The following is a 26,688-nucleotide window of genomic DNA, read 5'->3' as shown; positions in this document are numbered from 1 at the left end:
TTACCTGGAAAAAGAATAAGATCAAACATGAAGTCGCAACAGGGAGGTATTTTAATCGATGGACAATTAATAATGGTATGTTATGAGGGACTGCGAAAGAACGCGCAAAGATAATAGAAAAGGGGGGGATGAAACAAGGATCTAAAACAATTATAAGGTTTTAGCATGTGTCACTAATCAACTGTTTTGCAAATTCCTTAATATATGGAAGGTTATTGATCACATGATTAGTTTGACTTCAGTATTGAATTCTTTAGCCTAATAACTGTGTGATTATGTTTAACAGCCTACTCTCATAGTCCTTAGGCTGTATTTCCTCAATGCTAACATTTTAACTATGTGTGAACAGTTAATCACAAGGAAAGCAGGCCTCATGAAAGTTAAAACAAAGAAGAGTTAAGAGCAAGGACTGAGAGATTAAAGAGAACAGAGAAGATATCTTAACCTTGAGCGTAGAGACAGACTGGCAGGAGTGCTCAAACAAGGAGGATAAGAAGGAACTGCTTGGCCAAACAACAGAAGGGGCAAACATCCAAGGAGAAGAAATTATCCTCAGGAGACCTGTGACCATACAAGGGGAAAAAGGAGTAGGGGGCTAACTCCCCAAACGACCACCAATGACCACCCGAGACACCCGCGCATGCGTAGTGTAGTTTTGCAAGGCCAGCATTACGTAAATGTAGTAGATAAGCAAGGAGGCGGAGATTTCTTGGAAAATGTGTGAATATTCATGTCTTTAAGGTATATAAAGGATGAACTTTTGTTTCAGCGCACGCATGTTAGGAGGAGATCTCCCCCATGCGTCGGGCGCTGCAATAAAGATGTCTGCTTAATAACACTTTGATGTTATTGAGTTTAAATTTCTTTGACTTTTTTGAATCACCAGGGTAAAGGATCCCTCTTGCAACAGCCTCAACCTGCCTTCCACAGGGAGGGGAATGGGCTGACGCCTGGAGGGAAGGGGTAGATGTGAGCCAGAGTCTCCGGGTGCATGGGAAAGCAGGATGTGCTGCTCTGCCACTGCCACCACAGCTGCAGCAAGGGGGAATCTGCTATGTGCCACCTAAGGTTTTAGTTCAAAACATTATCTCAAACTGCTAACAAGCATTTATATTTTTGGTTCAGGTTCAGCAGACGTCCATAAAAATGTATTTATTTTTTAATTTCTTCGCTGAGAGTTTGAACTGGGGCATTTTTGTTTCTTTTTCTTGTTGCTCTTTTGTTCAGTTTTGATCAGTAACTCCAGATTTGATCCAGTGTCACTACATTTGAGCCCAGAGGCCCACCCTTATTATATAGTATATACTAATTATATTATCAAAACCACAAACACTGTTTAGTTTTTATACTGCTTCCATTCACATGAGCAACTGATCCCCTGTAACAGTTGTGCAGAGGTAAACATGGATCCACAGTTTCTTACTACACATTCCATAATCTTTTGTGTGGAAGATTATTGGAAGAACATAAGGTTCTGCTGTTGTTGATGAAGGGGGAATTTTTTATGACTTCCAAAATGAAAACCAAGTTTCACTAGCTTTTCAGTGGCCTTTCAAGACTGTTACTATATTCAAATGCCTTTGAAAAATGACAGCAACTCTTTACATTATTCAGCATACCTTGTGAAGTGAATTTCTGCATCATGCCACAAAAGAATTGATAAGCTGACCTGGTTGTCCAGTTCTTGCTCTTCCTTACTTTCATTGTCCATCAAAACACATTTAAGTTGGATATTATATTATTTTATACAAATAAGGTATTAATACCTAACTTGCTTTCATATGATTTTTGTGCACTTTACCTCAGTGCACAAAAACTTAGAACTGCCATATTCTGAAGATTTTTCAGGTTAAAATCAAAACTAATATCAAAAGATACCTATGGAAGAGACAAGGAACACACAGTAAATGAGTTGATGGTACAACGTTCAAAGCACTTCACAATAACATAATTATTCATATGTGCAAATGTCTAGAATTGCCCTCTGTATCTGGATTCTCCACCTACTTCTTTTTAGTATTTCAGTCATTTCTAATATTACAGAATTGCTTTGTTCTCTCTTTCACCTACAATTTGACATTGTTACATAAACATTAGCTATTTGCATTTTTAAATGGTTTATAACTAGCTACAAGCTGCAACAAAAGGTGTTCAGGTTTGCTTCAGTTACATGCTTTTAAACACTAGCACCGACACAAGCTTTGTATACACTCTTTTCTTCCATTCATTCCAACAGGTCCACTTTGACCAATGCCATTAAAAATTCAGAACAATCTTAACTTTTTATATCTAATTAGGTTTTTGGTTTTTCTTCCCCCCCCCAAACATCATGTTTCTATTCTCTCTGGCAAGTTTCTTATTGCTCCAGTTGACTGTCTTAGAGGCTGGAAGCCTATTTCTGTTCTGCCCCAGAGGCATAATAGGTTAAGTTCCATAAAACCATGGATATCCCAGGATTTATGGTATATATGAGAAAAAGGATATACGATCTATTCTAGGGCTGTGTGGGCCATCCCTTTCCTCTCAAAGCAATGCTGCCTTCTTGGAGAGATAAGATTCACAGAGCAAGAGAGGGAGCTACCCCTGGTTCACACAGCAGGAGGGATTTGACGGGAATTGTGCTCAGTTCCCAGAAGACTACGCATGATGCTCTCTGCTTCTGCTCCCAGCCCTCATCCTCCAAGAGTTACAAAGCTACAGTAGCATTTGAAAGCCATGGCTAGGGACAAATGTGTTTCAAGAGTCTTTTTTTCCTCTAATACAGTAGAGGGTCACAAAAGTTTAGCCCTTAGTTTGCTTCTTTTAATGCCTCTGAAACTCAAAGGGAAGTTAACTGTTGCCAAATCTAAGAAATCCTCACCAGCAGTAAATGCAGATTTAGGGGAAAACAACAAAAAAAGCTTTTGGGTACCATTCAAGGTTATTTAAACGTGCTAGCTGTACCTGTTATCCTGTTCTGAAAACAGGATAGCTTATTTGGCAAATGACTGTACTTTGTGCTGTTCCTGTCTGACATGAGATTTCAGTCACATTGCTCTACAAAGGAAACAGACAGAAAAGTCATCTTAATATCAGGTTTTGATAAAACAGAGAGGAAATTCCCAGTCTGTATCTTCAACAGGACTTGTATTACACTAAGGAGCAGTACAAATAGGTATTATGGCAGTAATTCCTATTGATGCAGATGGGCTAGAAGAAAGACAGGAGAAAGGTGGGACAAGGACCGGTCCCATGCAGTTTCTTGTGAGCTGCAATGATCTTGTGAGAATTTTGTGCTGAGCTTGGAAGAAGGAATACAGGCTAGAGAGTACCGGTCACCTACAGCAATATGGCAATTTCTAGCCAATGAATGTAAATTTGTGAGGTTCTCTATTGTTTTTGCTAATCGTTTAATGGGTTAAATATGTGGTGATTCCTTTGTGTGGTATGCTAGCTTTGTGGAATACCACCTAGCACCCATATCTGTGCAAATATGCTATAAATAAAATACCTCTACTCTGTGTGTATATTGGAGTGTTGCACACCAGGTATATGATCCCACTTTTGGGACATTATCAACTTTGTTCTCACAGTAACAGGTGCTGCAGTCATCTTAGAAATGCAGCTTTCCTGAACAGAAAACTTTTATGATTCTATCCCCACAAAACTAGGACAGCTCCCCAAAATAGTCTGTATGTAATTCCTTTCTTTTCCCTTTTCTAAGACAAAATTCATTAGAAGAGCTTCTGGTATAGCAATCATTTCAATCTGATTAACTGTCTAGCTGGAATACATGGCCTTGGCAGTAAAACTATTTCTAGATCCAAAGTCTGTGCTTTAAGGCCACATCAATGCTGCATGCTTGATTTATCAAACACGAATTCCCTGTGGCACAGCAACTGTATTCAGGCATGTTGTTGGGAGTTAAGCAGAAGATGTGGGTGCCAAGGTCTAAAGTGAGGAAAAGATGACTGAAATACTGAGGTGAGGTCAAACTTGACAGGTTGCCAACTTTTATGCTGAGTTGACAGTGTCTCTCCTTGACTTAAACAAACTGATATCCCGAAGGGAATAATTCTGGTATCTAAGAAAATAAATTGGGAGAGAGGTTTGCGCACACATTCTCCTTTCATGGGATAGGCACTACTAGAAAGAAAAAAAAATCTCTGAGAAGCTGGAAAGTCAGTGGCAGTAACAGAAACAGTGAGGATGGGTACCATGTACTGGTAAAGATGATGAAGCAAAAACAAGTTGTCTGAAAATGTAGCCTGGATTCTGGTGTTATATGCATTTTCCTTTTTATTTCTCAATTTCACATTGAACATTATTCTTCTGGTTTTGCTGCTGACAACAAACTGCTGTTTGCTGTTGGAAAATAAAAAGTCCATTGTTGTAAACAGAGGTACTAGACCAGCTGTGGATCATGAAAATGTTGTGCCAACAACAAATAACAAGCACAGCAAGACATTTCCTACATTCTACGCTCTTAAACCCTCTGCTTTCTAAACCCTTTGACATGGAAAAATGGTGATGGTGTTTCTTAAAACTGAATGGAATTAGTGTCTTCTTAAAGTGCAAGACCTTGATGATCTACTTGTCAGAGTCACTTTGAATTTTCAAGGGCTCCACACTGGTGGGAAGGCGGGCAGAAAGCAGGCGGCAGACTGGGATGGCAGCTCCAGGAAAAGGCTGCCCTGTCTCTCTGTGTACTGTACATGCATGTGTGTATCTGCATATGGACTTGGAATATGTGCTGCCTGAACAGCTGACCTCTGCTTTCCAGTGGCACAGCCTGCTGCAGGATCCTCACTGCTCCCCGAGGAAGTGAGACAGCTGCTGCAGCCATTGTTGCTCTCCCAGCACACTCCCTTTCCCGTCAGCAGCCAGCCAGGCATGATTCTTCTGAATGCTCACCATGTCCTCATCCCTAAGGTACCAAAACTTGGGTTTGTCTATGCTGACAAGAGTCCTACTTCCATATCTGTATTCCTATTATACCTCTTTTTCCTTGATTAAATAACTAGACAGAAGTGCTATTGCTCCCCCCCTCCACTTTTTCTAAGTAGATGTTGAACTAGAAAGACATTCTTCTCTAGAAATTCATCCAGAGCCTACAAACCAACTGATGAAAACTAACACCCAACCCCAACAATTCCACTTGCCCATCATCTGCCTTCTGCTGAACATTCAGAACAAGATGACAGATACAAAGTTCTTTTTCGCCACAGTCTTTAATAAAAGGAATCTATGAAAACCAAAAACATTTCCTGAATGACAGTGCTCAACTTTAAAATTATCTACATACAGTAATGTTAAACACTTTTGAGGGGAATCACATACTTGTTTTGCAGAAAATTTAGTGCCACAATGGCACTAAATGTGATCAACAAATCAGATATTTGCGTTGCAAAGCAGGAATCAAAGTCCTCTGACTTTCTAACTACCTGACTTAGCATCATGCAGGGGGCATATGGCAGCTCTCAGGGTTGTGTTTGGTCTTTGGTTCTAGAGAAAGATGGAAACTTTTTTTATTTTTTCCAAGACAACTTGTCTATACTTAGGGCTAGCATGCACCAGAAGTTTGCCTGAAATGTTGTTAGTTTGAGATAAAACATTTGCCACACAAGTCAGTTCTTACAGAAGAATCTACTCAGAGGGAAATTAAAATCTATTGAAACTATGGACTATGGGCTCTGTGTTATGTCAGAGCTGAAGTACATAATTAAGAGTGGCCGCTTCTGTCCTAAAAAGCCGTGCTGAATAAGACAGTGTCCTGGTTTCAGCCAGGATAGAGCTGGTTTTCTTCACAGAAGCTAGTGTGAGACTGTGTTTTGGATTTGGGATGAGGAACTGTTGATAATGCGCTGATGTTTTGGGTTGTTGCTGAGCAGTCAAGGACAGTCCAGCTTCTTGTGCTGGCCTGCCAGCAAGCAGGCTGGGGGTGCACGGGAAGCTGGGAGGGGACACAGCCGGGACAGCTGACCCAAACTGGCCAAAGAGATATTCCCTACCATCCGACGTCATGCCCAGTACATAAACTGGAGTTGGCCGGGGGGCGGAAATCGCTGCTCGGGGACGGGCTGTCAATCACTGGGTGGTGAGCAATTGCTGTATTGGGCATCACTTGTTCTTGTACATTCCTTTGTTGGTATTATCATTGTTGTTTCCTTTTTTCTTTCTGTCCTATTAAACCGTGTTTATCTCAACCCACGAGGTTTTTCCTAATTCTCTCCCCCATCCCACTGTGGAAGGGGGAGTGAGCGAGCGGCTGCGTGGTGCTTAGTTGCCGGCTGGGGCTAAACCACGACAGACAGTTATTAGTGTCTTTGAAATCAGAATCTTACTCAGTCTTTTCTAGTTGTGGGAGCTCTGAAAAATGTAAATCATTGATTACATCATGCATGAAATTCATCTTATAGATGTAAAATTCATCAATGTCTTCCTCTGATCATTTTTGTCAGATAAGGCTGCTTGCAATTGCACTTACCTGTACACTGAAGACGTTATGAACACAATTCTCCTCATGACATACCACAAGATCCCTCTGCATGTACCTTTCATTATTTTCTTTGAACAATCCTCTAGAAGTCACTCTAGAGGACTGGAGATCTGCATCCAATGTTGTATTGTACTTTATAGCTACAAGAAGAATAGCAGTACATTTTTTGCTGAGTCTGACTGCTCATGATCTCATTACTATGCTCAACATTACAGAATGATAAGGCTTTCCAAACCACACTAAATATTTTACTTTTTTCGTATCTTGCTAAACACAGAGCAGTCTCAAAATGATAAAATTTTCTTGTGTTTTCCAAAGCAGTTAAACAGGTTTAAATCCTGATGTAAGTTCTCATCCACAGAGAGTACATTAAAAGGCAATCAATCCAGTCTCCACTGCAGATGTCTGAGCCTGCAGCTCAGGCAAGAAGCCAGTCAGCAGGACCAGGATTATGCTAGGTAAAGGGGCCTTGCAACCATATCCCTGAACTCTGAGGAGACTAAAAAGAACCTGCATCTTCTCTTCAATCACATAATAATTTCTGTCATCTTCTCTTCATGTTACAACTAATACACTGTGGAAGTTCACTGTTACTTTATAGCTAACATGAGTTCCTAAAGGCACTATACATAGCACTGAAATAGTCCAACTGGTGTTACCCATGGCATGTACATTTAAATAGCTTCATGAGAGGCCAGTGCTGGTCTCAGAAATATTTGGTGCCCTCCTGTCCTCTGAAATTAAGAGCTTCCCCTCACTGACATCTGCACTGAGCCTATAGATTTTTTTTTTCTGAAAAGTCTCCAGTCTGCTGTTGAAACCAGCATCTCAACAAAGCCTCTGTCCCCATGAGTAGCATCCTCCAGAGATACCCAGTTACCCTTCCTAAAGTCTCTTGCCCTGAGTGATATCAGCTGAAGGAAAACAACAGAACTTGGTGAGCAAAGGTTGAAAAAAATCAGCTTCTCACTAATGACATTTTCTGGGGTTTGGTGAACAGTGAGGATACAGCTCTCCTTTATATTGTTAATTCCTCACTTTTCAAAGATTATGGTGCCAATGATGAAAGTAGGTCTTAAAACCACTTTCTCAAGCACTTAAGTTTTATACTGATATTGCCTTTCTTGACATTCAATCCAATATTTCTTTAGAATTTCCACTACTCATTTGAATATTGGACTTTTGAAGAAACTAATATAAAACAAGCCATTGAAATACTCTTACCCACTTGATTATTTATCTTACCAGGTCTGAATGTAGCCTGAAAACATATTTTGACAGTTATTTCTGTGTTCTTGTTCAGCAGACAGATTTTCCCAGGTTTAAATGAGGCAAATACGGACACATTTGCAGTGTTTTGTGACCTGAAAAATATTTTTAAAAGGTTATGTGTGATTTTTCAAGAGCACTGGGTAACTTAGAGGCTGTTTTCTATTACTATCTGTAAATGTAACATTGAATTTTTTTTCTTCCCAATGCAAACATTTTTTATGTAACGGGTAAAATTATTTTTCATTGCATGTAACTGAATTTGTTGATACAGTAACTTTCAGTAATGACAATAAATAATTTATAATGTCAAATTAATGCTCTAATCCTTCCCTTAAGATAACAAAGAACAAAGCCCTTGTCCTGTTTTCCCAATAAGTAAGCTTCTTCTGCTTTAGGGAAGTTACTGAGCTCCTCTGGGAAGGCAAAGAAGAGTAATTTTTCATTTACAATTTTTTTCATTTTCAATTATCATCTCTTATTTTTCAGAAAAACAACTTTCATGTAATTAATCAAGATTTTGAAGAACAGTTTCAAAGGAACCCTGCATGTAAAAACAAACACTTTAACAAAAAGTGAAACTCATTAATCAGACCAAATGATGGAGTGAAAGAAAAATGCGCATCTTCATTAATCAAATCTAAATAAATGCTGGTACTCCAAGGAGCATAATTTTCTTTAATGTAACTCCCATCAGCACCAGGAGCAGTTCTACTGTGGGTCAACGGTCCAAACTGACCATTCACTTTTAATAATCTTGTTTTATTATGAAATAAGTAGCAATTCAGTGATATTTTTCTTGTTACAATGGGGAGCCTCAGGCGAGAAGACGTGACAGATAGGAAAGCAAGCTGCTTTTTAATTTAGCGCCTCAAAGAAATAGTGGAAAATATACGGTACTTAGGGAGGCACAAGATTTAGGTTCTTCTGAAGCCTTTTTTCTTTATTTTGTGAAAGCACTCAGATTGCTCTGGCAAAGGTCACATTCCAGAAAAGATGGGTTTCTTGCCAGAAATAGGTGCCAACTCTCTTTCACTGCTCTCTGTCCTTACCCTGCAGGACGAGTCTCTCCCCCAGATCAGCCTACCAGCTAGTAAAGGTCACGTAGGTTGTGTGGGAAGTGGTTTCATCTGTCTCAGGCTCAGCTATCAAAATTATACTGTGGTGACTGGAGTACAACCTACTGTTACAAATACTCTCAAGCAAGCCTCATTCCCTGCTGCTGCCCCTTCCCTCTGGACCACGTGCCTGCACAGTGGCGGTGGACAGGGGTGTCTCTTTGCGGGAGAAGGATGGACTTCACAACTCTATGAGAGTTATATTCCAAAGCCGTTTATTGTCTTGTCTGACTCCAATATATATCATAATTTTCGCTTAGTCACTGCGCACACACTCATGATTGGTTACAGCTTGTTACACACATTATTGCAGTTGGCTATATACAAAATATCACGCGCTGTCCATGCACCTCTCACACAGTCAGGATTCGCTGCTTGCAGGTGTTCCTGCACTCCTTTGCTGCTTCTTAGTTGTTTACCACAGCTCCTTCTCCTCAAGGCCGAGCCATGCAAATATCCAGCTGTTTGCCAGCTTCTCAATGCCACAGCTCCTTCCCCTTAAGGTCGAGTCGTGCAGATCAATGCCACAGCTCCTTCTCCTTAAGGTCGAGCCATGCAGGGTGACCCCAACATCTCCCCCTTTTTGTTTATCTATAAACAAAACCTGATGGATCATTCGCAACCCGAGGACTGTGAGGAAGATGGACCATCTGTACATTCTTGTATCGTCCTGTGCCGCAAACTCAGCCCAGCAGTCCGTAGGTGCGAGCTTTACGTGGGCGTCCCCATGGAGGCAACGGTGGTCTTGCCGTATACCGGCCCACTGCCCTTCAGGAAATCCCAGTATTTATACATTTGCCAAGGAACGAGTTTCGACACACGTGGCCAGCGAGTGTTGGAACACGCCTCGGTTGTCACCTCTCAACACAGGGAGCCTATGGCGCATGTGCCCGCTGGCCAGACGTGCTGCACGCGCCACAGCCATCCTGTCTATTGGTTCGTAGGCTTTGTTCACATGGCATATTACCATAATCCAGCAGTCACATATCAACTATGCTTAAGTCAACAGCAGAATGCTACAAGGCAAACAATTCTAGCTGTACTACTCCTAGCGATAGAAGCTACTTCTAGTGATGGAAAAAGTGCTTGTATAAGGCTATGAAAACCAATATTATATCTTACCAAAGGATTTGTAGTTATAGAGCACTTTGCCTTAAAAGCTTTCCATGTTTGTCTAATGATACTGCTAATTTCAGTCTGATTAATTATTTGCAAATTAGGAACTAGGATGCCCATGGTACAGTCCCCTGACCAGTTCCCAGGCAGCTGTTTCCCAGCCAATTGATCTCCACACAGCCACCATAACCCTTCTGGCAGATTGAAAAGGGATTGCCCGGGGAGGAAAGAGACAGACAGAAGGTGTCCTGTCCTGTTTGATTTGCTAATGTTACCCATACATTTTCTTTTGGCTGAGGTGGCATCCAGGTTGCGATGACATCTGATAGTGTCAAGATGTGTCTGACGATGACGATGGTGATTGTTCCACCCATGGTTTTACCCATTTTGCAGGTACCCAACGAGTTCCAGAATCTGTAATGAGACAAGCATAACCTCGTCCCCAGGTTAGCAGTTGAAAAGGTCCTTCCCACATATTCTTTTCCAAATTTTTAACTTTTACTTGCACATTTTGTGTTAACTCACATAGGCTTCCTGTCATTCCTTTTACATGTTTTATTATGGGAGGCACTGTTTCTCCTTCTGCTAGACGCAAATAATTTAACACATATAAGGCTTTATTCAAACGTTCTTGGGGTGGTGTGGTAGCCTCTCCCCCTTTTTTTGTTTTGTAAACACTTCAGGGAATGATTCATTCGTTCAACAATAGCTTGTCCAGTTGGGGAATGCGGTATTCCAGTAACATGCGTCACTCCCCATTGAGCAAAAAATCTTTGGGTTGACTGGGCTACATAACAAGGACCATTATCGGTTTTAATTTGTAGGGGTATACCATGGGCTGCGAATGCAGCTCGCAAATGCTTTTGTACATGCCTACTAGTTTCTCCTGTTTGTGCAGTGGCCCAAACTACTGCAGAATAGCAATCAATTGAAACATGAACATATTTAAATCTTCCAAAGTCAGCGACATGTGTCACATCCATCTGCCATAGTTGTAGCGAATGCAATCCTCAGGGATTTACTGTAATCGCGATACCTGGGCCTATTTGTTGACAATCAGCACAAGTCTGTATAATAGCTCTAGCGTCACCTGCACTTAGATTAAATTGTCTCGCTAAAACTTTGGCAGATTGATGGAAAAAGGCATGAGAGGCTTGTGCTTGACCTAAACGGTCCGGGGCAGGTCCAGCCCATACTGCGGCAGTCAGCCGATCAGCTCTTGCATTTCCTTCCACCAATTCCCCTGGAAGGTTGGTATGGCTGCGTATATGCGTAACGTAATAAGGATGTCGTCTTTTCTGCAATAAAACCCAAAGCGTTCTAAATTGTTGATATAGCTGTTCCTGCTGTACCTGTCTGAGGATTGAACCTTCCAATCTTTGGAGTACTCCAGCTACATATAAAGAATCAGTAATTATATTCACAGGTTCTTCAGACCATAATTTAAAGGCTTCAATTACTGCCTGTAGTTCTACCTTTTGAACTGATCCTGGCACGACAAGTACCCGTTCTTTCCATTCTCCGTGCTCTTGCCATACTATTGCTGCCTTGCCTGTCTTCCCACCACCATCCGTAAATACTGTAGCACCTTGAACTGGATATTGACTACACTTTGATTTTTCTTCTACTTCATGGTTTTTAAAAAAGGTAAACATTTTGTGTGATGGATAATTAATCTGAATGTCACCTTCAAATCCTGCTAATGCAGTTTGGAAGGGAACAGAGTGCTGCAAAGCCCAAGTCAAATATTCTTGTTGTAATGGTATTAAAATCATTTTCGGGTCCTTTGCCGATATATCAATAATTCTGTTGCGCCCTTTCATAATTAAATTTGCAAAACACTCTACTTTCGTGGTGATGGTTTTTCTCTGCTGCTGAGGCAAAAAGACCCACTCTAAAATTCTCAATGGGTCCGCTTTTGATTCTAGCTTTGTTATCCACTGTATTATAAGCGCATAGGGATGTCGCTCATGATTGATTACTGCCAAAGTGATCCCTATCGAGGGGTCTATCCTAGAACTAAATGCTTGAGTTACCTTTTCAGAAATGTTTGCTACTGCTTCCCGGGCTTCCTTGGTCAATTGTCGAGGAGAGTTTAACCTGCTATCCCCTCGCAAGAGCTGAACCAAGGGCTCCATATCTTGGTTTGTGATCCCACAAATAGGTCGAATCCAGTTAACGTCTCCTACCAATTTTTGTACATCATTTAATGTTTTAGTCTGAATTCTTAATTCAACCTTTTGGGGGGTCACCGACGTTTCAGTGATCATCCACCCCAAGTACCTCCAAGGCGCTTCAGCTTGTATCTTTTCCGGCGCCACTTGCAGCCCACTTTGTCTTAAAAGCTCAACGAGCTCCCCCATCATTTCTTCCAGATTTAATTGATCACCGGCCAACAGTATGTCATCCATATAATGATAGATGAGATATTGAGGCCACCTTTTTCTGATTGCCTGTAAAGCCCAATTTACATAAATTTGACACATCGTGGGTGAATTTTTCATGCCTTGTGGCAATACTGTCCAATGATATCTTTGCATGGGTTGCACCTTGTTTGTACTTGGGTCTGAGAAAGCAAAATGTTTGGCATCATCTTCATGCAGAGGGATTGTAAAAAAGCAATCTTTGAGATCTATAATCAAAAGCTTCCAATACTTCGATACCATACAGGGAGATGGTAGCCCTGGTTGCAAGGCTCCCATGTCCACTATAACCTTATTGACTTCTCGCAAGTCATGTAATAGTCTCCATTTTCCACTTTTCTTTGGAATCACAAAAACAGGTGTGTTCCAAGGACTAATGGTTGGCACAATATGGCCTTTTTCTAGCTGTTCTTTTACCAAATCTTCCAGGTGGGCGACCTTTTCTGCGGTCAGCGGCCATTGATTTACCCACACTGGATCATCGGTTTTCCATTCCAGTTTGAGCACAGGTCACGTTTCAATGGCCGCTACCGAAAACCCTGCGGATCGCTAGAGAGTGATACATTCATTTGACTCAGTACATCCCGCCCAAGCAGACTTAATGGTAATGCGGCTACATAGGGTCGTACTGAACACACTAACCCGTCTGGATTTTCACCGGTTAGAGTTGTTATGCTCTGTTGTGTTGCAGAAAACCCACCAACCCCTACAAATCCGTGAGCTGGAGACTGAGCCAGCCAGCCTGGCGGCCACTTTCGCTGACTGATTATGGTCACATCAGCTCCTGTATCCACTAACATATCGATGGTCCATTGTCGCGGTCGCACGGTGGGGTCAGGATGCCTAAACTTCATTTTCAAAGTCGGTTTTCTTCTGCTGATATCTAATGCTAGAAAGATTTCTGGTCTTCCTGTTGAGCCAAACCCTCCTTTCCCCCTCACTGATTGCACTGCCTGAGGTACAGAAGCAGTAAAAGGCACCAATTGTGCAATACGTGTGCCTGCAGGAACCGCAACAGGAGGAGATGGAGTCCACAACATTACTTTGATGGTTCCCGTATAATCAGCGACAATGACTCCAGGGAGAACAAAAAGTCCCTGCTTTGTTGCTGAAGATCGTCCTAATAACAAAGCACTCAATCCATATCCTAATGGTCCATTCGCATTAGTCGGGACATCATAAACCGACATGTCCCATAAGGTAACTTCTACTGTTGTTTCCACGTCCACTCCAGCGCTCCCTCTAGTTCGGGCGCTAAGGCTTGCCAAGCAGCCTGGTGGTGCTTCCCCATTTGTGTCGTCGTGCGGGGTGCCTTCGCGCTCGGTCGCCCGTTTCCCCATTTCATACCATCCCGATGATACTTTGAATAACATTCTGAGGTTTGATGACCAAATTTTTGACATCGACCACATGGTGCTCCTGCTGGGCCTGTTCCTTGCTGAAAGGGTCCTTGTTGGAAGGATTTATGACCTGTCTCAATCTGCCTAGGTCCTTTCCTTGTGGCCTTGCGCTGAGCTCTAAAATGGCCTGTTTTTCCACAATTAAAACATTTTTTCTCCCCTTTTCCATTTATAAATGGCTTAATTGCTGCTGCAAAGGCACTTGCGAGTGTCTCTGCCTGATGTGTGGCAGAGCCTACTCTGTTGCAGGCTTCTACCATTTGTACTAACGTTGCTTCTTTTGGCAAAGCTAACAAAATTCTTTTACAATCTACATTGGCATTTTCTACCACTAAATTCAACAACACTGCTAGTTTTGCGTCTTCATTGGTATACACCTTATACAAAGCGTCTCTCAGACGATCAACAAAAGACATATATGGTTCATCTCCCCCTTGTCTAAGTTGAGTATAAGATGGTTGCCTCTTTCCCTCCTCAGGGACTGTTCGCAACGCATTCAACGCTAGTCGCCCAACTAATTGCAAGGCTTCTAAGGGCAGCCGAGCTTGCAGTCTAACATCCACAAATGGTCCCTGGCCTGTCATTTGTTCCATAGTAATGTTCTGAAGCGGATCGCCGTCTTGACGCTCCAGGTTTCTCAGGGCTTCTTGCATACAGAGTTTATACCATCTGTCTGCCCACAATAACCTTTGGGTTGGTGTCAACAACATATCTATCATCTGCCGACAATCCCATGGTGTAAGAACCATTCCCGTGAATATGTTATCTAATAGAGCTTGCGTGAAAGGTGATTGCAAGCCATAATTTTGCACTGCCTTCCGCACTTCCTTAATCAAGTCCCAATGAAATGGGTCCCAGCGATTGGGCCCGTGAGGCTGTACTCTAACAGGAAATGCCATTGGTAACTCTGTTTCCTCATCTTTCACCGCTCCTAAAAAAAGGTCTTTCCACCGCTCTCTAGGGTCTCCTTTCATTCTAGGCTCTTGCCTCCCTATAGTCTCTACAACAGGCTCTTCTCCTTCGTTGCTGCTATCAGGCAATGGGGGCCATAGAGGTGGCAGGGGCTCAGCTGAGGGCTTCAAAACTACGGCTTTCGATCGGTTAAGTCTGGGTGGTTTCGGGGGTGGTGAAGCCCGCCCCATCAATCTTTCACATGGGCACACAGAGGAACATTGAGTACATTGTTCTGGGCAACGTTGTCCCGTCTTGCCCTCACATATATCATTGTAGACCTGTTTCTCTGACTTATCTGATGCAGCTGGTTCACCCTCAGGAGGTGCAGTCGGAGTCGCTGAAGGTCCTGGACCCTCTGACTCGGTTAAGAAGGGATTGGTTGAAGGCAGTTTAACAACCTCCTCCATACCAGCTGCAGCTTTTCTCTCTGCCTTCAAGGCTTTTAATGTGGTTAATATCAATTCCCATGCCATCACTAACTCTGCGGCGGTTTTATCTCCATTCTCAATATGCTCCCATAACATTTTTCCTATGTCCTTCCACGTCTCTGCCTTAAACGCCACAGACGGATCGGGGGGGTACCCTTTCTTTCGGCACCAAATTAGGAGCCTTCTAAGTGTATATTCATCATATTTCAGTCCTCTCTTAGAGAGCATATGCAGCAGGAGTCTGACTATCGCCCCTTCTTCATGCGATGTGTTCTGCCCCATGCCGCCCCGGTTGCTCACCTCACCTCGCTGGGTGCTTCTCCGTTGCAACGTATTCCTTTTTCTTTTTCCTTGCGTCAGTCCTGCTGACTGCAATTCTTCCAACCGGGCTTCTCCCACGGCGTCCTCTGCGCTCGACCGGTGTTCAACGATGAGATCCCAGAGATCGTATCACGTCGGGGTCACCAGTTGCGGGAGAAGGATGGACTTCACAACTCTATGAGAGTTATATTCTGAAGCCGTTTATTGTCTTGTCTGACTCCAATATATATAATAATTTTCACTTAATCACTGCGCACACACTCATGATTGGTTACAGCTTGTTACACACATTATTGCAATTGGCTATATACAAAATATCACGCGCTGTCCATGCACCTCTCACACAGTCAGGATTCGCTGCTTGCAGGTGTTCCTGTATTCCTCGCATCTTCTTAGTTGTTTACCACAGCTCCTTCTCCTCAAGGCCGAGCTGCGCAGATATCCAGCTGTTTACCAGCTTCTCAATGCCACAGCTCCTTCCCCTTAAGGTCGAGCCGTGCAGATCAACGCCACAGCTCTTTCTCCTTAAGGTCGAGCCATGCAGGGTGATCCCAACATCTCTTGGCCCTCCCCGTCCCTTCCCGGGTCCCTCCCAGCAGCCTCCGCCACCGGCTTCCCCCCTGCACGCCCTGGCTCTGCCCCCCAGGCTGGCTTGGCTTTTGATGGTTTGATGATACATACTTAAAAGAGGTTTACTCTAATGTTGTTTTTCAGCTAGCTATGATAGCAGCGATGAAGGCTCTGAACACATAGAATGAAAGATCTTTTTGGTTGGTTTGTTTTGCTGTTTAATAAACTAAATGCTCAACTTGCATCTGAATCATTAAGTGATTCCTTTCTAAAAGAGTTTACCAACCATAGCAGAACCACATTTCCATCAGCACCAACTGATATGTCAGTCATCGAAGTCTCTATAGCCATCTACTGATCTTCCAAAGAATTGGAGCTGTTGTCCAAAAGCAGAATCTGGTCCTAAAATTTTCTGGGAAAGAGTTTGATTACTGAGTTTGCCACAAGGGTGCTTAAGTCTGTAGATAGCAGCCTAAGCAATGAATTTTCACTGATATTCTCTGTATACACAATGCATTGTTTAAACAAAATGCTTTTGTGGATGTTTTCTCAGATGCTTTTAAGCACTTTTTCCTCCCCTGTTGGAGCAGACAATGGACTAGATTTTTCTGTCTTGAGTGTAGATAAATTAACTGACTACTGTATGCCAGCTATTACTTACCGGAAACTTTTGCCATCTCATATTGAGCAACTCAAAGAATAGGAAGCTTAACAGGACTTCTAACAAATACTGAAATAGCAGAAAGTCTGCATGGAAAGTGACATTAAAACTACCATTATATTAGCATATGGGATATGCGAAGACCCCTGAAAGTATTTTCCTTTAATACTACATATTTATAATTTACAGGGCTGGGATTTATCCAGTCTTTATTGTTCTATATCAGCCCTAAAAACCTGAATAATGGGTGTCAAAAAATGTATAGGAAATCAGCTGACTTCATTATAAGAGGCTCAGATAGAGCATCCTCCAAGTCCTTTTCCTCTGTACACTTCAGCTATAAGCGCCACAACATCATCCAAGACATGCTGACAACTGAAGTAAGGAGAGGCACAAAACTTGAAATAAGCCATGAGAATAACATTACTCCTTTAAAAGGATGAAATAGTAGCCAATAAATAGATAGAAAATCCTTCTGTTTTCCTCTAGCAGATCTAAAGGCACTGAGTACAACATTATGCAACAAAGTTATTTACCTGAGAATATTTGGTAATTATAGTCTTTTGAAATCCATTGTAAATGTAAATTGCTCCAGAGTTTTGGTTTTCCAGTGGTGCACCTATTACAACATCATTAAAGACATCCAAATCAATGTCTGCAAGTGTTGCGATCGCTGATCTGAAGTGAGCATTTTCTGACCCCTGTGGACTTCTAAGAGTTCTTGTTGATCCAAAATTCCCTTTATAAAAAGGAGAAAAAAAAAAAGAAAAAGCAAACACACAGCTATCATTGCATCAGATTAGACATAGGAGCAGTATCTATGTATGTGCACTGCTTTTTGTTTTTGTTTTCCAATATATTCCCCTTGGACTACTCAACCCTGAATTCCTTCCCCATTCAGTTTGCCCATTCAGTTTGCATTTTGTCTCAAGAGTCTTGGCAAGCATTACACAGCAAAATTAAAGCATGCTATGCAAAGCACTAACAGCTAATATAACCATATGTATGAAGCTTAAATGTTCTCACTGTCCTCATCTGACTGTTTGGAAAGTTTCACAATACATTGAAAAATACAGTTTCCAGTTTTGAATTACCAGTTTTTATGCAGAGGGAATGGAAATTATGTAACTGGACATAATTCTTTGAAACAGAAATGCAATTTCCTAACTAAACTAATGCAAAAAACATGTGTCCAAATGCTAAACTACTGACTTCTCCAGTGCCAATGAAGAAAGAAAGATTGGAGATATTTATAATATATAATTATAATAATCATATTTACACAGCTTAAATTCAACGCTCTGGCAAATATCCTTCTCAGTTATCATACTGTGCTTAAAATTTTAGAAATACCAGACAAGTTATTTACTAAAAATGGCTAGAAAAGTATAATTTGCACAACATAGACAAGTTGCACAAATCCAGGTTCTTTAAAAAAATAAAAACCTCTCATTATTCTTAACTTAATATATTATTTAACTTTAAATAATTTTAAACTTAACGTTTGACAAAGTCTAAAAGTTGTAAGGATAGTCTTCCAATTTATTCAGTTTTCAAAACATGAAAAAAAAATCCTTCCATTTTTCTTTTCTTCCATATTTTGTGTCTAATTCCACAGCCACAAGGACCTATGTCAGTTGCCAGCAGTACCACTTCCAGCACCTCCATCTACCTTGAAATTGCCTTAGGGTACAGTTTCCTGTTACTGCAGGATGATCTGACTATGAGCTGCTGCTGAAGATGGTCCTTCCTCTCTATTTATTTGATTGCAATTTACACAGTAAAAAGGCCATGTTCTGTTTTCTCTGATGGATAGCAGGTATTAATTTACTTTGCATATCCGGACACCCACAATTGATTGTGAGGCTGTTCAAAAGTGCCAGAGGCTTCAGGACTGTTAATACAGATATTCTGAGAACACCTACCTGTTTTAGGTCTGAATAAAAAACAGAGTCAGTCAAGCTTCAGAGAAATAAGATGGTTTTGCTGACAAAAACGACAACATGAGTAATAGCAACCATCCAGTATGAAAGTCTACAAAACAATGCAGAAAACTGGCAGAAGAGCATTTATTAGAACTGTTTTGGGAATACTGTTAGGTGTTGAACAGATTTGCCAAAATTAAATGGCAAACAATTAATTAGCAAAAGCCTCGAGCTAAGTTTTTCAGAGAAACAGTCAACCTTGTGTTATATTTGTGTACAGTGCCTAAAACCAGGACCAGGGAGCTACCTAGAGCAGGAGGCCCCTGGTCACTAATAGCGCTTTGCTATTAACTTGCTTATTGGCTCCATTTTGGTCTGTTCCAGCTGGCTTATTCCCAGATTACGTGCACAAGCAGTTCTGGGGAAAGTTTGCATCTGCTCCTGAAAAGCAAAACGGGCAAGACTGCTCTGGGCATTGTGAAAAACAAGACTGCACATCCGCAGTCCTCTAAACCAGGCAGGCTTGACACCACTTACCCCTGCACTTATGCAACACCCTGGGCAAAGCACATGCTCTATTTCTCATTACAAAAACGCCACTCACAGTATTTCAAACACTTTGAAAAAGATACACTAAATGGTGACTTAGGGGCTCTGAAGAGATCCAGGGCCAAAGGCTTTTTAGCATGCATGTGGCCAGTCTGCTTTGAAAGAAGCTAGCCTGAAGCAATGCCGGCTTGAGTGAGTCTGCACCAGATGGCCATGGGGCCAGGGATTGGTCTTCTGATCACTCTCTGATTTAACAGAACAGACATTGCCACTAAGTACTATTGCAGTTTGGACTGCCTTTTCCTTGGTAAAACTGTAGTCCAGGGAACAACAGCAAATCCCTCCAGCTGCAAATGAAAATATCACCACTTACCATGGATGGGGAGGCAGAAAGCCAATTCCATCTTCGCTACAGTGCCATTCCTATCTTTGCGATGGAAAACATGTATACTCTCCCTCTTTCTTCAGGTCATTTATAAACATTGGTGCACCCACAAGGAGCACATCTGTCACAGAATCCCTGTTAATGTCCACTGAACACACCACACTGCCAAAGTAGGAGCCAATCTGAAATCAGTAGTAAGAGTTCTGTTTGTATGTAGATTTTGTAAAGCATAATGTTTTAGTACCTGACTCAGAAAACTCTTACACCCAGAAGTAGTCAAATACTAATGAATGAAATCACCCTTTGGAAGGAAATTACTATATAACATGCTCCAATGTTTGAAGAATCATATCCTTACTATGTGTGTGTCCACTGTTTCCACTCAGTAGCTACTGCTATGGTTTTACCACTCAACAATAAGAATGCAGAGAATAAACTATGGGAGGTATATTTTTTTTAATGTTAAACTGTGCACATGAAACTACCCAGTCTCTGATTTACTCTCAGATATGTCTTACTGCTCTTTCCCAAATGGAGAAAAAGAGAATGAGCTTCCAAATCTCTCTTTTTATATGATCTTCACAACTTCACAGGTAGAGTGGAGCTCACTGAGTCTCTCCCAATTAGAAGTGTTGACAGCATGATACATTAAGTGGCTTTGTAGATTATCTTTTACCACTAATTGAATGACTTGCTAAAATACTGTTTAAGAGTTGCAGTTAACCTCATTGAAATAGTCTAGTGGCAGAGATAAGTGCAAGTGGGATTCTAAATGCATTGCAAGAAAGAGGAATTTTCAAAACAAATGCATTGCAATTTACTGCTGTGTCAATAAAAACAGATGCCTGCAAAATCTGCATTCATGACCAAAATATACTTGCCTGCTCGCTTCTCTGGGACTGCACAATTGCAATATTACCATGGCTGCCAACACCATAAACCACTGCTCTGCCAGTGTAGTTGGATCTTGGTGCGCCAGCAACAAAATAGACAGAGCTCTGAGTTGAGAGAACAGCAACAGAATAACCTGAGGAGAGAAGCCAACATTTAACACATGAGACCATTAACTATAAGTTGTCAGTTGGTTATCTGTAAAGGCACACAGGATGAGTCAACCTGGTGTGTTAATGGCAGAGAATGATGCTTCCAGATGGGAAACCAAGTTATCACATCAAACTTGCAGTAGTCTTCTGGAGAGAACAATGAAACACAGATCAATAGTCTAGCCTATTCAGTAAAACATAGACCACAAAAATGTCATACTTGTGAAGGAGATAGGAAAAAGAGTGCAAAGAGTATCCTTCGAATGAAGAAATAAACATGAAATCAACATTTCAGCCAGCCTTCAAACCAGGGAGGAACATCTAGATTCTGCAAACCTTGTAGTGCATTTTCCCCACAGCTCACCAAACCACAGCCCAATGCTTTGGCTGAATACAACAGGCTATATTAATAGCTTGTCAGCTGAAGGGCTTAGATTGATTGAACTTCTTCAAACATTTTAATCCTCATTCCCATTATTCTAATATTATTTGCTTTCAGGAAACATCTTTTAATACCTACAAATATTTTAAACATGTATTAGCACTATAAAGCTAGCATTACTACACATTTTACATTTCTGTGGTTTAATTACAGCAAATTTATTTTAACAGAAAAAACCAAAATCATCCTTTCTAAAGCCTATAATTAAACTGAAAAACAAAATCCCAGTGATGGGAAGAACATGCAGGTCTTTAGCAAGCTGCAGTACAAAGTGAAGAGCACAGTCTAAAAGGATTATGCCTTGGTCATTACATATACAAGTCTAATTCAGATTTGTGTGCAGTCACTATGTTTTTCTAGGAAGAGAACATCATCACTAGAGACCAGAAGTTCAAAAAGCAACAACAAAAAAAGATTTTATTCTGCAGGTTAAGGCTACACATTCCTAATTAATAGATCACACAGCCATTTGAAGTGAGAGGGTGCAGTGCAGAAGAGGGGCCAAACTAGCAAGCTGTACTGTGCTAGCAACCCTTTAGCTTGGGCTCATCACTAGTATGGAGAGCATTTAGTGGGGGAAAGGAGGTGGAAGGGAATTGGGGGACAGCAACAGTGTCAATGAGGAGTAAGAAAAGGCAACAACATTGTTTGCTCCAAAAAGAGGCCAATACTCTAGAAAGCGCCTACTGGAGAAGTGCTGAAAGTGACCTGATCTTTTCAGAATTATTCTAGAAAAGGGAAGAGTAGAAAATCTGAAGAGCTCAGACATGTAAAAGAGCTACTGCTCATAAGGTTTGGTTTAGGTTTTTTCATTGTGTTGGATACAAGTACTGCTAAGCCATAGGGAAAAGGTTACATATTAGTGGGAAAAATAACTCATCTCATTAAAAAACTTCAAGGATAAGAAAGCCATAGTTGCTTAATGCATTTGTATTCTTCAAGGATGAATTGCCAGAGCAGGCATGTTGTAGGTTTGCAGAAAACATTTCAATGTACTAAGAAGACAAACTGCCTGGCTTTATTGGGTCACAAAAACATGCATCAGAAAATGTATGGGCCTTATTTATAAGATCTCTGTTAAACTGCAGCAATATTCCTAAAACTATAAACTGAACTGGAAAAGGCCAAGAAAAGAGAGAGCACTGATGAAACGATAGCAAGTCAATCAACTTCTCATCCACATGTAATTGGGGAAGTACATATAAATGTTAAAATAGAAGATACCCAGAACAATCAGTATGATACACTAAGCAGCTTTTTCAAATCCCATGACTTCTTATGTCTCTGTGACAGAGATTTTTTTTCAGCTTACCACATTTGATATGAGAAGAATTTTAAAAACACAATAAAAATTTCATTCAATGAATTATTGACCAGTAAATAAAATCTTTTTGGATGCAAAATTCTTTTTTTAGTCTCAAATCAGTTCTTAACAGGAGTTTGGCTGTCTGGCTAGAGCAGAATTTTCCAAGTTCTTTAATATCTTAAGAAAGGTTTGATAAATTTCCAGATTTGTATTTCAGCCCCTTACCTAGATATGAACTATGATTTCTGTCCCGTAAAATTTTTTCAAACACATGGCTTGGAAAGGTGGTGACCCTGTTTGAAGACTCCTGAACTACTGTTCCACTCCAGCACCCAGCAGCAGAACATCCTTTAAAAAATAAAAATCAACATTTTAGAACTACTTATTTCAGAAAAAGTGTGAGCGAAGCTGAAAATACCATACGTAATTTCCTACATCACTGTGTTTTACGGCAGTGATGTACATTCTAATGACTGCAAGCAGTTCATTTGAGCTGCTTATGGTTACTACTTACATGCTGGATTTTACTGCCCTGTTAAGTTGTATTATCACCCCTCTATTGCAAGAGGATAAATAACTGCTTTAGCTCCCAGGGCCCTGCAACTCAAGATAAAATGGGTTTATTTGTGGATGCCCCCTCCCTGGAAGTGTTCAAGGATGGGTTGGATGGGACTTTGAGCAACCTGATCTAGTGGAAGGTATCCCTGCCCATGGCAGGGTGGTTGGAACTAGATGATCTTTAAGGTCCCTTCCAACCCAAACCATTCTGTGATTCTGTGAAACACTGATAATTTCCTAAGCCTGTCCACCCTGGGGTTGGGCTTGGCATGCTTTTATGCACTCATGATCCTCAGAAGACTGTCAAACAAAATGGTAAAAAAAAGCTAAAACTCCCTTTTGCCAATAAAAGTGCAAATGACAGCACACAAGCTGATGGAAAAAGATAGAAAATTTCATTCTTTAGGTGTATTGTAAGGAGGTGTCCTTGAGAGGACAGTTAAAACTAAAATCCAAATTAATATGACTTATATACTTAATCTTAGACTTGTACACAGAAAACAAACGTAGTTTAGATTATTCACATTATTGAAATTCTTTCATTACCGAACTGAGATACTGATATAGAAAACTGCAATAAAAATAGTATGTGTAATTTTCCTGAAGAAAATCTCAAATATTTCTTAATTTTTGCCATTTCCCAGCATCAAGTGCTCGATAAATTAAAACCTCAATTTGTACAAATACGGAGGACTTCTTAAAGAATTTTTTTTGTTCAGATGAAGGGCTGTGAGAGACAACCTTCCTGTATTTTCAGTTGAAAGGTGCTTGAATCACACTTGAATTTTACAAAGAGGACCTATTTGGTCAAGATGATCTTAAAATTGATTAGCATGGAAAATATATCTGATTCATTATTCTCTCTAATTTCTAATTGAAATATGCTTTAAAGAAATATTATTAACTTTATAAATATTGGATTAATTATTTTCAGACTATTTACGTCTTGGTCGCTGCCTAGAAATACATGAGCTTTACGATACTGTTTCAATTCTTATGAGTTATTCAACTGCAAAATGTTAACTCGGAGCAACTGAATTGTTTATGCTAGGTGAACTCAGAAATCACTGAAATCATTGGATTAACTAATCTCAAAATCATTACATGAAAGAAACTATTACTCAACTCCACATATTAATGTATATTTCTTCCTTTTAGGGATATACACCATCTATTAGAAGGAATTTTTGTGGTATTCAAGTAAAAAAAAAAAAGCATAATTTGACATTCTCCTTCTTGTGAAAAAACAAATCTTAAAATTGGTCATTTTGTTTTATTAGTCTTATTTTGTTGCACTTCGAAGCATTCATGTCTACACAATTATGTCTACTTATATCATTAAATAATTAAATTCACATACCTTTTTTTGTGCGTAATGTGCACTGAAGCCCACCTGTGACATTTCCATTTGGGATGTGTCACCTTGATCTGTACCTGGTAAAAAAAATAATATTCACATATGGTTAACCCTATAGAACCACACAGGAGATCAAATCCTGCTGCCTCTGGGGCTATATAGGGACTATATGTAATTTTATCAAAACCCACCAATTCCGCTAAAGCATTTCCAATATTTACAAACAATGGAAATCTGAGAGCTGATGAACAGTAGAATTTTTGAGGATTTAATGGCAAATTGATAAGATGGCTGCATGGAGCCATGATGCTATGGAGTCTCTTCCAAAAGAGGCAAAAGATGATGACAGATGGCTTGGATCAGTCTGCACAATGTTGTTCCTGTGGCTAATCTGTTTTTATGTTCCCTAGGAAGCACTAATAGTACACTGAAATTAGCAGCTTTAATAACTCTATATGCACAACTTTCAAATGAATGTTTATCATAATATATGACTTATAAAAAATGTTGTAAATGTGACATGCAGGAATATTTCCTAAGCTACATGCATGGGACTTGAGTAACAGGAATTCAACAGGAGTACTCAGCAAAACCCAAGAAGGGGAAGCCCAACTGACCGCCTTGATTTGATTAGCAGCATGGGCCTGGTAAAGAATAGATGGAGGTATAAGAGAAAGGAAAGATTTCATCCTGATCACGGTAATGCTGCAGCCATGAAAAGCTCCTTTGGGAGGGCTGAGAGCAGGTCACAGGTCTCCCAAGCAACGTCTAAATTTGACTTTAAAAAGCTGACTTTTGGGGGAATGAAGTGCCTCTGACACCTCTACAGCAACTTCATCCAAACAGTACGTGGAGGACTGTGGGTGATGCTAGGGCTGGAGCCTGGTAGATGCCTCACAGATTGCATTACTGTAGCTTTTCAGTTCTGTAATCAGTAACCTAGTCTTCTGATTTGCTTTTTATCTTTACAGTTGCTTACCATTAACAGAGAAACACAAGTGAATCTGACAATCATAAAGATACCTTTAGTCCTCCAATGGTAATAGCTCCAAATACATTTGGACACATATGAACAAGTCCTCAGAGGATGCCTGAAGCCCAGGACTTGACTGAAATTTTCAGCAACTGAGGGACATTTCCCACAAATTTGCAGAAACCAACTTGAAGCTCATTACGGGTAGGGTAGCTGGGGGAAGACCTGTGCAAACCAGAGCACTCCTGGGGAGCAACAAGCAACTCCACCTGCCCCTCATTTTCACAGTACTACACTAAGGTGAAGCTAAATAAAATCCTCAGCTCCTCAGCTAGAAGAATCTGATCTAATTTTTCAGAGACATTGAGTATTTTATCTTCTATGCTAAAAATGTGTTCTCTGAGTGTTCCTGTTTCTTCCAGTAGTGCAGCCTCAGATGACACATTAAAGAAATACTTGTCTGTTGGACGACTAGCAATTCCTTTGATTTCTTTAATTAAATTTTTAGTATCAAGTTCATGCCTGACTAAGTATCCCAAAACCTGGGGGGGGGGGCAAAATAAGAAGAGAGAAAGAAACCATGGTGTTACTCCATTTCCTTCTGTATTATTTGAGGAAATATTCTACACGTAACAAAAAAATTAAATTACTTTCATTCATATTACTGAATTGCTTATTAGACTATGTTTCTATACAAGGGACCATTCAGATAGGAAAGACATAAACCAAGGCAAAGAAAAAAAACACTGAAGTTGCTCAGGTAATATTGGTTTTGCTTTTTCAGCTAGTTAAAGACCATCAATATTTCACTAGTTCATAAAGATTAATTTAACTTAGTTTCAGTCTCACCAGTGTAACAATGCATGCATTATATACAGCTTATATATAGAACATGCACTTTCATGCATACACAACAAAATGATCTTTCAAACATTGCAATAATATATACAATTATAGTATTACTTACAGCAATGCCAAATCTGGTTATATTGTCTTCATTGCATTTACCTGTCACTCTTTTTGAGTTGGAGCCATCGTATGATTCACTATCTGTCACAACAACCATTACTTTTGTGGCTGTTGGGCATCCTCCCGATTGAGGTGAGAAGGCATACTGTCTGTTATAAAAGATTGGATTTATCATATGTCAATTTATAATGGATGGATTTCTGTATACATACTGTAATGAATATGTCCATGACTGACTTAGAACAAGGTGCACCTGTAGTACTTTTTTTTTAATTTGTAAATTAACAGTCTGTAATAAGAATTTTTAATTACACTACTAATAGCTTTTTCTCAAAGCACTGCTCAAAGAACCATCAGAAATGTAATAAAGGAAGAGAAAAACCTCACAAGTAGGACTGGATGGTATTTCTGATAGAAATGTACATTCCAGGGAAAACAAATTA

At 40.4% G+C, this 26,688-nt stretch overlaps 1 pseudogene across 1 annotated transcript; it reads right to left on the bottom strand.

The window, feature by feature from the left end:
- On the bottom strand, positions 1–26,420 carry LOC309415139 (integrin alpha-2-like; annotated as a pseudogene). The gene is made up of 16 exons: positions 26,244–26,420; positions 25,653–25,818; positions 24,307–24,380; positions 22,614–22,736; positions 20,479–20,624; positions 19,640–19,779; positions 17,275–17,477; positions 16,364–16,489; positions 7,703–7,842; positions 6,467–6,618; positions 5,138–5,224; positions 4,204–4,337; positions 2,944–3,036; positions 1,802–1,878; positions 1,620–1,703; positions 1–4 (listed from the first exon to the last, which is right to left on the bottom strand). The product of its transcript is annotated as an integrin alpha-2-like (transcript).
- Between the last annotated feature and the right edge of the window lie 268 nt (positions 26,421–26,688).

The sequence above is a fragment of the Phaethon aethereus genome (genome assembly GCF_964289735.1).
Source record: "Phaethon aethereus genome assembly, chromosome: W".
In the NCBI taxonomy this organism is placed as follows: domain Eukaryota; kingdom Metazoa; phylum Chordata; class Aves; order Phaethontiformes; family Phaethontidae; genus Phaethon; species Phaethon aethereus.
Note: the sequence above shows the minus strand (reverse complement) of the source record. Positions and strands in the feature narration are given on the sequence as shown.